This window comes from Rhagoletis pomonella, unplaced genomic scaffold (assembly GCF_013731165.1).
Source record: "Rhagoletis pomonella isolate Grant_MI unplaced genomic scaffold, Rhpom_1.0 Rhpom_scaffold_00001, whole genome shotgun sequence".
Taxonomy (NCBI): domain Eukaryota; kingdom Metazoa; phylum Arthropoda; class Insecta; order Diptera; family Tephritidae; genus Rhagoletis; species Rhagoletis pomonella.
In genome coordinates, this window is record NW_023458555.1 from 47,391,682 (window position 1) to 47,408,062 (window position 16,381).

The window sequence follows — 16,381 nt, forward strand, 5'->3', positions numbered from 1 at the left end:
AAGACACCATGACTTTGTTGATTTAAAAACCGAAATAACTACAGTTCCGTCACAATTTGGAAAGTAAGCTTCGAGTGCGTTTACTTAGAAAAGCAGACACGGCGAAATTCTATGTTGCGACTTCTTTAATCTCATGCGCTCCGAAACATTTTTTTATAATAGCTTACAATTAATGACGTATGCAAATGAAAAAAACCATCGACCTCAGCTACTGCAACATTTGTTTTGCCTTCTCCAAGTTGAGTATGGAAAAAGGTGGAGGTGACTGAGAATGTGTCGAAATATTTACTACCATCAAGCATGCGCCTAGGCAGTCATGTGACTGTTGACCGTTATATTTTCGAAAAAGTAGAGCAAATTTTTTATTTAGGAACCAGAATTAAAATAAATAATAGTCCCAGCCTTGCTCTAGCTCGCGGCCTTTTTTAGCTTTTAAAACGCAACCTTTTCTTCAAGTAGATTTCTTCGTTTTAGGGCTCTGAAAAAATATATATTTTATAGAAATGTTTAAAAATTTTGCGATGGACTTTCTACCTATCTCTATCGCCTTTTTCTATCCGGAAATGTTTGACTAATGAGACCAATCTTTGGAAAATCCAGTTGCCAAAAATTGATTGGCATTGTCGGAACGAGTATAGATCGTTGGCTTTGCTGACGACATAGCGAAAGTAGTTGTGGTAGCAAGTCAACCATGAGAAAAAATAAGGGGTAGTGGTTAACAGTGGGCAATACCATTCCGCAAGGTCTGGATTCAAGCTCAGTTTCCGACCAGCATCAAACGAATCAAGCAAACAAAACATAAAAAAGTTTTTTTCCAATAGCAGTCGCTCCTCGGTAGGTGATGGCAAACCTTTGAGGGTATGTCTGCCATGAAAAACAGCTTCTCATAAAAATGCAATCGAAGAAGATCGGTCAAGCATTACCATACTAGAGCTCGGCCAAGCATTACCATACTAGAGCTATTCATATAACGTTGTAAGCTGCCGATAAACGTGATGAGTTTATAAATTTGTAGCGTTAGATGAATACCCCCAATGTGTAAGCTCCAATCTATTATTAAACTGTTTGAATCCAAGCACGACTGGCGCATTTAAAGGCCGAGGAGGTCCTAATGAGCAGCAGAAAGGTTAGAGATGTGGCGATTATAGCAGCTGGTCAACGGATCATTACCGAAAATTCAGCTCCTAAGTAGAAGCATTTAATAAGACGTCGACTCTGTGCAGCTCAAGCAGCACCAATGGTTTCAAAACTTTGCCTCATCGACATATCGGAAAGGCTTCCAGGCTCGCAAAATAGGCGAAACGCAAAGTGGAGATGCAGAGGTGTTTACAGCAATAGCAAGAACGAGGGGATCGCGCAGTCAGGGGTGACCCATCGATATCACGGTGGGTAAGTAGACGACATGAGGAAGTGGATTCCCACTTGGCCCAAACACTGATATATATGTGATTAAGTGGAACTCCTTATTGTTTTAAGCTGAATAACGGTAAATTGCAAATATCTCCAAAACGTGTCCATAGAAAAAAAAATTAACTCGATTTTCGGAATCACCGAGCAATTGTACATAGAAATTGGACAGTGGCTTCCATTGAACATTTTTGCTGTAAACTAGTGTATTCATTATTTTTAGTCGAAAAAATAAAAATCAAGTAATAATAATTTCTTTTTTGAGCGAAAAAATAGAACCAAAATATTATTTATTATTTTTAATCTTTATTGGTTAAACTCGAAAAATAAAAATCATTGTAATTTCCAGCAGGGCGTACGAACACAAATAAGTGAGTATAGTTAAAATTAAAACAAACACATCATTTTGACATTAAGAAGTACAGCGGCGGAAATCTAAATTCGCCAGTAACACCACCTTGCATAAATTCGCCTTGACCCAGTCATTGTTATTTATGCGGGTCAGTATTTGTTCTTTAGCGTTTAAAATTTAGCAATTGATATTTTACGCAACTGCGCGTTCAAACGTACTATTATAAAAATATTTTTGTAAGACTTAAATTTATTTTTAAAAACTCGATATTAGGAGGCATTTTTAAATCGGTCGAGCTAATATAAGTTTTAATATTTTTCCGTAATATTTATCGGAAGTCTTAAAATATAATAGATTTTGTGGACAGGCTGTTTGTGATGTGTTAAGACCCCATGCACTCCAGTAGCACTAACAAAAATCAGCGCCTAGTGATCCGAGTCTAGAGTTTTTACACTGTAGTGGTTCAAAATAAGTTTTATGTTCTGCGTCTCCCCGTAACTGAGACAAAGAAAAAATTGAATCTATGAAAAAAGGATGATGCAAGAACACCAAAAGCCGGCGGTAAACTAAAAATAGTAGCTAAATATTTAGCTATATGTTATTTCAGTACAATGATAAACATACATCTTTGTACTTGTTTCCATATGAAAAATTGCAATAAAAAAAAAAACATAACAAGAGCAAACTATAAAATTATAACCTTTGCCGGAAAATCGGTCCACTATAAATCAAACTAAAATAGTTTCATGTGTCTCATATCTACTTTTCTGCCTCATCTAACAGTATGTATGATAGTTGTTTACTTTTTTTGATTTTTGTTGACTAACAACTACGCATGCTCGTACAATTTCATTCATAAACTCGTAAACGACATAAAAATTCCAACCTAAAACCCAGCAAACAAGCGAACTTCCATGAATGTGGCCGGTATTTCAGCTGCAAAGCCATACTCCATCAACAACTTGTACAACTTTTACTTTTTATTAGCATACATCTATTTTTTTTTTTTTTTTTGAATTCCACCCATTTCGCATTCACACAAAAACACATCTGCGCATTCAAATCCACTAAACGGAATCTCCAACATTGTTGCATGGTTGTAGGCGTTAGTTGGTTGTTAAATGCAACGTTCTATGCTTCATAATGCCAATTGTTGATGCTATCTAACAATGCCAACAGCATGGCGAGCAAGTCACTCACATATAAGCTTTTACTGCAGTACACCCCTTACAGGTTGGTTGCAGTCACAATGCCACGGCATGTTTTAAGTATGATTTTGTTTTATCTATGCTTTATTTACATACATACATATGTATGTATATATGAAGCTACTTGCATTTGTACGAATGTTCATTGTAAGTTTTAATAGTAGGTACCTATGCGCATAGATATGTATGCATACAGCAGTGTAGTACCTCCAGTGTCACTCGCCCATACGTCTCGCTGCCTTGCTTGAGGGGCCGTTACCAAATCGCCATACATACATAAGTATGTACTTATGTATGTATGTAGACATCTACGAAGCCAACGATTGTCCGATTCATTTGTATCCATTCGCGTTTGTGTGCGCCAACGAGACCGGCTAACGGTAGCAAACGCGCGCACTTAAACGAGCACCTACGAATCCCAAAACTTAACGCAGTTGGAGCTCGGCTATCGTAGCATTGCATCGCTTGCCAAGATAACAATCAACATTCAACGCATCGAACGTGCAGAATTCTGCACACGTACGGCAACACGCTACTTCTGTCAGCGCGCGGCGTCAACGTCGTCGTCGTCGTCGTCATTGCCCATTTGCGGCAGATATTTAACATCCTGTTCCGTTTGATCTGGCAATCAGTTGTTGCATACTTCTCGGCGTGTTCACATTAACGCCACCAAAACCAGTGCGCAAAAATTTAAAAAATTTCAGTGTTTGAATCTCTTGTGCCAGATAGTCAGACAGTTAGTTGATTTAAATTTTGCGTTGAGTTTTTTTGAAATAATTTTTTGTTTGTCAGTTGTAATTACCGTTAAATACTTAAATTAACAATTTTGCCTTATTTCGGCTGAAGTTTTGTTAAGCTATGCATTGTGCTTTAAATAAGAACTGAACTAGCTTCGGAAGTGCAGTGTAAACAAAATTTATTTGTGAATATCAATAAAGCTGACGACCATTGTTTCTGCTTATTAACAGGTTGGTAGTGATTTCATACAGTTTCTAATTTTTTTTCGATTTAAAATAACTAATGTACATAAATGCATGTGTATTTCCAACAGGCTGATTCTCGAAAAAAGTTGGTTTGAAAAAAACTCTTTAAAATGCGGGCCAAAATTACCTCCCGCCGGCAATTGTTCTTTTAGAATGTTTTTAAGCGACTTCAAAAAAGTAGAATGCTTTTTTACACACATACACTGGCGGTCATTAGAATAGACTCGCCTTACTTTGAAGAGTTTTGGCTACATTTCCATGGTTTATTTTATGTTTAATATTTTTTTATAAAAGCCAGGCTAGCTATACAACAAACACCATATAAATCCCCTTTTGAAACTTTATACAAAAATTATAAAAATTCGACAAATTTTCACCCAATTTTTAACCTTTTTGTTCAGAATTTTTAGAAAAATTTCTTGTATGCAGTTTTGTAAATTCAAACTTGCACTTTATTAACCTAAAATTGAATGGGCTACAAAACTGCATACCAGAAATTTTTCTAAAAATTCTGAATAAAAAGGTTAAAAATTTGGTGAAAATTTCTCGAATTTTTATAATTTTTGTATAAAGTTTGAAAAGCGGATTTATATGGTGTTTCTAGCTAGCCAGGCTTTTATAAAAAAATATTAAACATAAAATAAACCATGGAAATATAGCCAAAACTCTTCAAAGTAAGCTGAATCTATTCTATGACCCTCAGTGTATGTGTGTAAAATAGCATCCTACTTTTTTTGAAGTCGCGTAAAAACATTAAAAAAAAGAACTGCCGGTGGGAGGCAATTTTGAAGTTTAGCCCGCATTTTAAAGAGCTTTTTAACAAACCAACTAACTAACTGTACACCTAAATTTTTAAATGAGCATTGCAGTCGGTTGGCTTTTTGTTTAAACATTACTTGTATAGAAAAAAGCTCGTTATAATTTTGAATGTTATTTAGAAAAAGTTAATGAACAAGGAATTGTTGATTTCGTCAAAACCAAAAAGTTTTTCTAAAATTCCAATCTTGTCGTCATAAGCACTGCAAATAGAAATCTTCTTTGGAAGGATTTTACAATACCTCTACTGATAACAGTATGCATTCGTAAGTTTGTTTAAAATAAACAATTATTTCTGTGTTTTTGGTCACTTCAACAGTCCTAAAATTGCGTGGCCAGGAAGTTTCTTCAACTTGGATCTTATAATAAATAATATTCACTTTAGGTACACTAAAATGACACCAAAAACGCGAAGACACGTAATTTTGGGTCGTAGATTACGTATCCGTACACGGTTTTTCTAGATCATTTAAGTTTCTCAAGATATTTCCATTTTAAGTGTACATTGTACAAAATCGTGGTGCATGGCGTATGAGTAACATTATTTCCGGTTCATATTTCATACAACAAAAAATTATTGCTCATTTTCAATTGATTGATTTTTTTGTAAAAGAACAGGCTTTTATAGAAATGAGAAAAAATCACAAAAAAATGGAAATTTGGGGAAATTTAGCTTAGCGATTGTCAGAACTTGGCTGCTGATCTTTGAGCCAAAATTTTACGTTTTTCTTTTTTTGTGTCATTTCAAAACTTAATATTTTCCCTACACTGCTATCTAAACAAATATTTGGCGTTCGAACTTTTAAGCTCACAGTGGTCCCGAAACAAGGACACGTTCGACTAAAATGGACCAGGAAACCGTTTACATAGCATTTTAGATAACTGTTCACAGTCTCTAAAACCAATTTGCGTGAAATCGTAGCTGATTTTTCTCGATATATCTCAAAATTAATACTTTCCGAATTTTTAAGTATAACCGGGTTGTAGATTAATCGTGCCATCACTAGTTCCTGCCCATTATAGAAAACATATTTCTGAGAAGTCAGAAACATTGAAAAGTTGGTATAAAGAGGGCCTATATTTATGAATTTTATGATGATAAAGGCGCACATGCAGCTGTAAAGGAAGAATGACCAGTTGTATGGGCAGTTGCTGGAGAAATCTTGGAAATCTTGATAAGAGAGAGTAATATTACTGGGAGATTTCTTATTAAAGTTATAGGCTTTTTCGAAATATGCATATCAATATTTCTCTAAAACTATTTATCGAAATCGAGTAATACCAATGATAATGATTCCGATGAAGAAGAACTAACACCTAAAAGAAGCTTATAAACAGAAGGTGGAAGTGTTAGCAAAAAAAGTGAGGTGACCAGTGTGAGGAGATTGTGCACTGTGCCTCAAATAAAAGAGGCTTAGGGGGAAATATTGAACTTTTCTTTGATCATAATATATGATCAGAAAATTGCGACGTCAACGTTAACGTCAACATTAAAAATGCATGCCATAGTAACCCATCTGAAGGCTTATTGTCAGAACAAGCAGAAGAATCAGTCCACCGGGAACTCTTAAAGTACTAGGGGTGTTATAATATAAATCTAATTGAAGACTCTTTGTATTCATCGAGGCTTAAGTGAACAGTGGTATAAATCTCTTCGTAGCAAATCTAACGAACCGACATTCCGTCGGCGATACTGCAAATTGTTTATTGTCAATTATTTCCTTTGGTTGATGAACATTTTGCAGTATCAGCGACGATATAACGAATGTTGATTAGAAGAAGCAAAGGCAGTTTATGTAAGGGAAATAAAATAAAAAACATTAAAAAATAAATATAAGTAATAAAAAAACCAGGAAAAATTCAACAAAAAATTTAAGAAATTATAAAAAAATAGAAATAGAAATTAAAATGGGGCCATTCTGCCACTACATCACATTTTTGGAAAAAAATAAAAGGAATCGATGTAGAAACTCAATTTTTCGTATGTAACATTCATGTACTTAAATCAAGAAAAAAGCGAAAAATTAGTGTGATTGATTTATTTTGGAGCATACCTACCACATAAGCCTAACCTCAAAAACGTCTTAAGAATGCACTCCGATGAATATATGAGTCCGAAAATGTATCCATGTATTTTTAAAAACGTTATGTAAACAGACAATCCATCCAAACCTAATCTCGAAAATTTTGCCCATATGTTAGTAATATTATTATAACTAAACATCCAAAAGTTGTGAGTAATCGGTTTATTTTAACACATACTTCCCATGTAAACTTAACTCCAAAAACACATCTCAATCAGTTTTAGTTCAATAAAATTCTTCTGGCTTTTTCTGCTTTTATTTTGTATAAAACTGCCAATTTCTATGCGGAGCTTTTGCGAAAGTGAATATTATGCAAGTGCACTTTTAGAACGTATATCTGGCAAACAAAATGACAAATTTTGGGCAATATTTGTTTGCCTGTGGAGATGAGACGTTGGGTCGGGTTGTGTAACAAAGCTTGTCAAAAGTCAGATTTATCAACTTTGATAAAAGTGTGTTATTTCTTAAGCTATAAACCGAGGCATACAAGTTCCCACTCCTACTTGATCTTTGGCATACGTCGAAGAGAACATAGTCCTTTTAATAATATTTTTTTTTTTGTTTTCCGTTCTTTAAAACCAGTAATTTTGTTCTCTTGTCGGGAAATCCTTTTTTAATAGGAATATATATATGTACATTGGATCCTTTGCTTAAAACTTCTGTGGCAAAATTGTCTTTTGCCATTTCAAGTCAAAGAGTAAGACTGTAAGAAAGTAGGTCTGACTTTTAATTGTGTAAGAATTACATAACTATCAAATGTTATTGTCAATGATCTGTTGTAAAACTGGATGCATTGCTAATTTTTTCTACTTATTCAAGTCCTTCAAAAGGAATTTCCACCAGAATTGGTCAAAGTGTAGCTATAAAGAGAACCGATGCTCAAATAATTAAAAAAAGATTATACAAGAAGCTTTATGTCGCGTTACCCGGGAGTTTTTCGTTTAACCGGATCAACATATATATATTACTCGGGTACTCGGGTACCCGGGAAAATCGGGTAATACCCGGGTAATCGAATTCCCCGGTCACCCGGGTATCATCAGCCCTAGTACATACATTCGGTACAAACACTTAAACACGTAACCACGTAAACATATTAGTCAAATTTGGATCCTAAAATTGGCATTGGCGCAATGTATTCTTTAATAAAACCCTCAATTCTTATAAATAATTAAATGGGTTTCATTTATTTTCGATTTTAATCGAAACGACCGATCAATTGCAATTAGTATTCGAATGCTTTCGATTAATCATTTAACCAATTAATCGATTATTAAATTTTTTTGCCATCACTAGTTGGCACAGATTTTCGTCCAAAATTATTTAAAACAAAATGTGTTGATTGCTTCATTTTATTAGCTGATGGACAAGTATCATTATTAAAGCTGTCCAAAACCTTCGGCTAAAAAAATGGTTAGAAATGCCGCCGAGCGAACTTCGCATTTCGTTTTGGCTGTGTTCGATTTCATATGGTGTTCTAATTTCGATGCGAATTTCGCTGTGTTGAGTTCGCTGTTCACCGGTGTTGTGTTTCAGCTACAAGGAAATGCGAATGCTTTGCGTAGTATAACCTTATTATTCTATATTATATTCTATATGCAAGTAAGAGATAAAAAATGGATTTGTATGAGAATTGAAGTCGGTTTTGTTGTTTGCTTAAAAATTACTTGTCAGCTCATAAGCTCTTCATTAAGTTTTAATAGGTAAAATGTGCTGGCAAAACAAGCAACACGATTTTTTTTTTGTCCTCAAACCACTCTCTTTTTAATATACTGTCATGAATAGTCGTTAATCCTGTTGAAATTTTAATGTTTTCTCACTATTGTTAGCATGCAGAGAGAAAACCGTGGCACTCCAATCTGTTCATCCGAGTTGATTGAAATTGGAGTATATTTGAGGAAAAGTGTAGTTTTAGGGTATAGCCGGAGCTGAAAGCGCCCCACACCATCAACGAACCTTCACCGATGTTCCGCTTGGAAAAACACATTGGCTTAACTAAATCTGGATAGACAAGATGGCGAGGTTAGCGATCAAAACTTAATGGAAGCTTATTGCGGTGTGTGTGCTGAAAATAAGCAGTACGGAACAATTGAATAACCAAAAGTGGCATTTTGTAACACTTGCTGATAAATTCGCCACGACGCCCCCAAAATCCTAATAGCTCCATTCGAAACAGAATTTATAAAATAATTGAATGTTCTAAATATTACAAAAATTTAAAATAACTTTTATCATAACACAGAAATAATGTTTAACATAAAAATAATTGTTGGCAAATCCAACGGCATATTTCCACTGCCCAAAATGGAGTTTTCTCACATTTGGATGTAGAATTTGTATACTAAAGTCACCATACGCAAAATATTCCTATTCCTTATGTTTTTCTAATTTTGAGGTGACCTTATATGTAGTTTTGTCACACACCTTATTTAAAATAAATAAATAAAAAAATAACTCGACCATCCGTAATAAATTCGTGGGATGACTTTTCTAATTAAATACAAAACCATACATCTTCGGTTTGCCTAATTTTGAATAGACTCTCGATCGTCATATTGACGGCCTGACTCATAATAGGTGCAATCCCGTATTCCTCGGACTAAAACTAGTAAAACTGTCAAAAAATAGAAATTCGCTCAGAGCGAAAGAGTAACATTGAAAAGTACGGGATCGCTTTCTAGTAAAAAATGGTAACTTCTGTCAACTTCAACATAACCTCAAAATTTTGGTTGTAAATTTTTATTTATTTTATATGTAAGAGGTAAAATTGGTAAAAGTACCTTAGCTGGTGTTATTATTTGGTAAAGTTTTATATCTTCACACTTGAAATCAAATTTTAAATATATTTGGTCCAAAAACTCTATGTAAAACTTTAATATATTGGTTTTAACTTCAAGAATTTCAGAACAATTGACATTACTTTTTATAAGCATCTCAGCTTTCGTTCCAACAATGCTTTTCGGCAATTTTTTACAAGCGTGGCTTGAGTAAAGGTGAAGTGAGGGGTATGTGCACTCTATATAGTGTTTTCAGCCCGTTCAAGTCTCCAGCCATAACATTGGCTGCATCTGTGGCCAAACCAATTAGGTTTCTTATTTTTAAAGTCAGGATTTGCAAATGTTTAAAAGGTACAATTGGCAAATATTTATATGCAAAATGATGTTTGAAATATAATTTTTATAATTAAGAATTTAAAAACTTAATTCAACTATCCGACCAAAATCTTACTTTGCCTACCAACCTAACAAATGAAAAAGAAGCGACCAAATTTGGTCAGAAAACACAATATTTAATTTTATTTCTTATTTTCGTTCTGGTGTCTGAAATTTATAATCAAATAAAACACGGAAATACCCGTTATACGTAACAAATCGTCACTACACATGAATAAAGGCGGGAGCTCAAAAGTTGACTGCGAAAAACGGCGCATAAAAAAACTTCAGCGAAGAAAGACTCTTAACATAGTTGACGGCGAAGAAAGAAGCGTTAAAATATTTGACGGCGAAGAAGGACGCGTAAACTTATTTTCGCGGTCAACTATGTTTACGAGTGTAATAGTATACACATTCCGTAAATAGTTTTTGGGGAATAATGCTGAAGTGACAGTACTTGGCCAAGTATAAATATATGAATACGCGTCTTACTTTGCCGACAACTAGGTTACGCGGCTTTCTTCGCCGAAGTTTTTCTTAAGCGCCTTTTTTCGTAAATTTTCTTTATGCGTCTTTTTTCGCCGTCGAAACACTAGCGCGCACTCGTGCTAGTGAGACTGCGTTTATACACGAAAACTTTTGTCGCCGCAATTTTTCACATTCCCTTTTGGTGTTGCTCGTTTCATTTACACACGGCGATTTGTGTGCATGCAATTGTTGTTGTCAGCTGTGAACAGCGGTTCAATTTACACAGACGAACGAGAGCACAAAGCGTGTTGCCCGAGCACGAGCAACTCGGTGCCCCTCTCCTTTCCTCGTCACGCTCTCTCCTACAAACGTCGAGTTGCGGCAACAAAAATCGCCGTGTGTAAATGAGCACTGACGAAATAGTATAATATATTTTTAAGAATAACGGTTTTAAAGCACAATTTGCCTCAAAAAAAAATTTGCTTTAAAAAAAATTCTGAAATCCTTTTAACTGGCACAGTTGATAACTGGTGGACATACGTGAATATATGTATAATATACATATGTATGGATGATACAATAGCCCTGATCCAATAGATACTTTTCGTGTAAAATCCTGTAAAAATGTTAAACAGCAAAATCACTTTCTGAAGTGAGCGTAAAAAGTGAGTAACAGCAAAAAGTACGGGAACAAAAGAGCATCGGGTAAAATCTTGTCACTTCATTCTCTTAACAACTCTCAAAAAATCGCTCTCATTTATTTCGGCGTATGGGATCGTTTTTCCTGTAACTTCCTGCAAGTTCGTGTAAAAACCTGTAAGTTCATTGAGTACTGGATCGGTGCTAATACAAGATTGCACAAAGAAAAGACGAGAGTAAAAGGAAATGCCGAACAAATCAAATTTCATGAGTACCTATAGTACGCACACCTTTTTTCTTTTAGGAATATAATCTGTGGTTCTGCTTCATATGTCGCTGGGTTTACGTTAAAGTCATGAATACATATAACATACCATATTTTGTTGGCAAAATGGAGAGCTAAATTCATTTGTTCGGCATTTCCTCTTACTCTCGCCTTCTCTTTGTGTAATTTTGTATTAGCTCTGATCCAGTACTCAATGAACTTACAGGTTTTTACACGAACTTGCAGTTATCAACGGTCCCAGTTGCTGCAAAGCCCTTCGTAATTTTACGCTGGGCTATGCGTTACAGCTTCGCAAATTTTACCCCTACCGAAACCAAAGATGTATACACATCAAAAACTAAGTTTAGGAATTAGTATATACAATTAGAAATGCTCAAACAATAATTGATGCGGTGTTTCAAAATATTTCAACGCCTTTGATTCACAAGTATATACAAGAATCATATTTGATCAATCATACCGATATTTAAAAGAATTAATAATGAAAATGAATAAAAAAAAATTAAATCGGCAAAATGAATAAAATGATTTCTATGTACGTATGTAACTGATTCGCCTAACAGGTTAACATATAGAGCTTATATTATCATTTTCGCGCTTAACTCCGTAATCTGTAATTAGAGAAAGAGATGAGCCATATAAAATTATAATTATTAAATAATCTCAGATTAATATTTTTAATAAAATAATATGTTAAAATATATTTAAATGCCATAATATGCGTAGCAGAAAAAAGTGACCACGGTGGCATAGAGAAGAAGCTTAACTTTTCCTCGAGTTGTGAGAATAATAAGCACAACCAATTTGACAGCTAACGAGCTTTCATTGAGATTATAGTTATATGTAAACGTACTTTTATGCTTTGCCGTTTGCATATGTTTACACATCAAATTTCATGAGTACCTAGTACTCACGCCTTTTTTTATTTATAAAATTGTGTGCGTGCTTATTTAAAGAAAAGACTGTATACAATACATGTCTCAAAACCATCTAAGCCAGAGTCAGCTCAGAAGAAGTTCAAAAGTTCGGCAGAGGGCGACAATTGTCACTTCGTAGGACATCGCCATGTTAAAAAAAGACAGTTAAAAGCATTTATTTGGGATAGATGAATAACCAGTACCGTTCCCTTTCAGGCTAGCTCAGCGCAAGTTCTGAACCAGTTTGATTTGCTGCAGGCTGCATATTCTCATGCACAGAAGAATAGATGCGTGGTATCTTGACCAGTTTTATTTATGTATGCTCTGCAGTTTTACTTTGCACGCAAGGACGCAGCGCATTTGGAAGCTGCAAAAATACAAAATGCCACTGCAAGGAAGACGGTACAAAAGTTTTTAATTTTCCAGCGCTTCCTTTTTGTGAATTCGATATATAAATCTGAAGTTAAAAGAGAACAAAAACAAATATGAAAATAAGACGATGAGAGATATTACATCTTAAGGGGTTTGTTGAATTTATTAAATAAAATCGATTAATAATTTTAATGCAACATACATACATACAGATTAATTTTTATAAAAATCAGAAAATCTTTTTAAAAACGTTACTGATAAGATTCTTAAACATGCTGATCACGAATTTTACTTCAAATTAAATCCTTGAGGTTTGACAGCCGTCGAATGGGCTGTCAATTTCTCTAAAAATAAGGAGAATTTCCCAAGAAGTAAACGTACTACGTTTTAAGGCTCACTGATCTCGAGTTCTATATTACCTTCAAACGTTTTCAGTTGAAAGCTGTCAAAGCAACTGTCATTTTTAGTTGAGTAACGCAACATATTTGTTAAGCAAAATTACTGATTTATTGTATTTGATCGAACATATTTAAATGAATTTATGGTCAAATTATGAATTAATAACAATAATTATATTTATAAATGGGGGATAGTTGGCGCCGCCTGCTATATGTTCAGCCCAAACATTTTTTAACGATTTTTTTTTATTATATGCTAAATTGGTGATTTCCAAAACTAAAGTTTTCTCATTTTTAAATCACGTTATTCAGGTTTGAAAAAAATATATAAAACCTTGGGGCTTAGTTGAAATTTCTGGGCGGAACACGTAGCAGAGAATACCCCTTATGTATTTATACACTTTCAAAAGTCTCCATCTTCTGATGAACTTAGAAAACTGCAAGAAAACGTTGTAGTTTCGGTGCCTAGTGGAAGGCATCGAAAAAAAGAAGCAGACCAATCTTCATGGAAGAGAGAGCGCGAAAGGCTAAAATAACATAGCTATGTAAAAGTTACTGTTGCAAAACCCGCTATGTTAAATTTTTATATATATAATTTGCAAAAACTACCACGCTTAGTTCTACTATCACTTCTACCATTTTTGCAAATTATTGTTGCTTTTCCACAATAAGTTTTCATTAAAAAACGGCCTCAAGCTCAATAAAAATTGTTGAATATAATTGTTATAAGGCCATAAAATAACAAAAACAAATAAGTTAAAGACGAGCACACCTAAAAGTTAAGCATTCTAATAATAGAAATATTAACAAAAACCAACAACCACATGATCAAGTGAACTGCAGCGGAAAGAAAGCCATAAACTCATCACTGTTAGAACAAGCCACGATCGAATTCGTTGAATTAAATGGATTCAACGGCTTGCTCAGCACATATTTTTAAAAATACTAACCAGTAGCTCGTTTCTGTAACAATTCTCTACCAAGGCGAATTGAGATATGAATTCGCCGCCCTGTTCTCTACTGCTAATGAGTAGTAGAGAATGACATATATTCTCTACCAGTAGAGAAATAATCGGTAGAGAAGAGTTACAGAAACGAGCTACAGATTTGAATCGCTGGACATTTCTGAATGGCTTTACTCCAGCTAATTTATCACAGTTTAAAAATAGGCCTTTTTCGCGTAAAACATGCCTTATCCGACCAATGTGCGGCGGTCCTTACCACTTCACGGACGAATCTCCATTATTTTAACAAAGAACTGGCCGCCTTATGTAAATAGGAATTTAGAATGTACATTTGGTATCAGACATACATGCTTCTGAACCGTTTTACAAAGTAAGTTTCGTACAATGTAGAGCAGTCCCTCGGAGTAGTTCGGTGGCACGTTATTTTGCAACTGACAACGTAATGCGTCGTCGGAGGTGTTCATTTTGTGCTTTACTAGTAGATGATATTGATCATGATGACAACTTTGGTACTAAAAACTGAAAGAAATAAGTAAGGTGCCTACCTATTTTCCCAGTGGGTTATTGAAATGGGATAACGGGAATCTATATATTTTTCAATTATTATTTTTTTAACAATAAGTAATTTCTTCAAACGACATACATACATATGTACATATAGTATGTACGTATGTGTTAATATTATTTCCGCGCCGTTTGCATTGGTGGTTATTTTTTATTTGTAAACATCATCAAATATATTTATTTATTTCATAGTTGCATTATGCGGTAATTGTTTAATGAGATAAAAAAGTTATTTTTTTTTTATTAAAAATTCATACATAAATGTGTAGTAATGTGAAAATTTTGAGAGAAGATATAAAAAATAATGGCCAGTTATTGGCAAATTATTTAATTTGATCTAACCGCAATATATTAAATAACAGCTTGTTAAATAGCAATTGGTACATATATTTAAAAAAAGAAGACCTTTTTACCTTTATTAAAACAGTTAATATTTTTAGGTATGTACATATGTATATGCACGTATTGTTGACATGCACGTACATATATTAGGGTAAGTAAAGTCGGATTTTTTAGCTCTCACCCCCTAGAACTGTTATACATCGAAAAAAAACTATACTCCTGTGTTTTTATTTTTTATTTAGAAACCAAAAATGTTTAGAGTTCGCTCAAAATGCTCAAGGTTCTCTATGTATGTATTTTATATGGGAAAAACAATGTTTCTAGAAACGGTATAGAATTCTGGAAAATCGAATTTTTCCATCGGAAAACTTTGTTCCTATTCGACCATTTCTATTAATAACAATTTTTTATATGACCACTAAAACCCTCATGACTTGCAAAGGTGGCACCCATAAAAAATCGATAGTATTAAAAATGGTATAATAAACAATCGAATCGATCGAAAAATATTGATTTTCGAGTATTCTATACCATTTTATAAATCTAACTTTCAAGACTGAAGGTCAAAAACAAATCTTGGACAGTGTAAAAAAGCTGACGAAAGTATCGCTATGACACAAGGGAATATGTGCGAATGTCTTTTAACTATTTATATGCTTTTATTTTCGAAAAAAATAATCGATTATGTTGGTCACGCCCGTCACATGTCACACCCGTCACAATTTAAAGTTTGACAAACTGCAATAAATTCGACCAGGGACTTCTGCGGTTACTTATCTGCTAATCTGAAATATGTCATATATCTGTTTGTGATCAGCGATGATAAAGCTAATCATAAAGATATGTTGCTCGAGCGATAGGAAAACTTAAGCTATGCTGTCACGGATAAAAATAAACCATTACTCCGCTTTTCAGGGCAACGGACTCGGTTTAACAGGTTACAGCTTCATACAATTTGAAAATAAGGTACTTTACAATAACTCAGGCATACAATGGAGATGAAGAGTCCGATCAAGCATTATCCCGTCTTTAGGTGGCAGAATTTTGTATGTGTTCGTAAAATCCGATTTTTCGAGAAATAAAGCTAGTTTAGTTGCCTAATAATGTGTATTCATGTATTTATGCTCAACTTGTCACACGCGTCACAGTTGAATTTGGAAGCTCATTTTTCTTCTAAGTGCTTGGCTGACTTCTCCCCTTATTCGTGGCGTGTATTTCGATCTTGCGCCACACAAATAGAGCAATCTACCCACTGAAGTGCAAATGAATTTTATGAGAAGGTTTTTCATAGCAGAAATGCAATTGGAGGTTTGCCATTGCGGGTAGAGGAGAGACCGCTTTAAGAAATCCACTTTTTTTTGGTGTTGAACGGTTCAGAAATTGAACCCAAGTCACATCGGGCTTGCAACTTTAAGCACGCTTAGCTAA

The 16,381-nt window shown here is 34.4% G+C and overlaps 1 protein-coding gene across 1 annotated transcript in view; it reads left to right on the forward strand.

Moving 5' to 3' along the window:
• Positions 1-3,854: 3,854 nt before the first annotated feature.
• Positions 3,855-16,381, forward strand: part of LOC118747404 (tachykinins) — an 87,055-nt gene continuing 74,528 nt past the window's right edge. The window contains exon 1 of the mRNA XM_036481485.1: positions 3,855-3,935. The gene's annotated coding sequence lies outside the window, so the exon portion shown is untranslated. The remainder of the gene's footprint in view (positions 3,936-16,381) is intronic.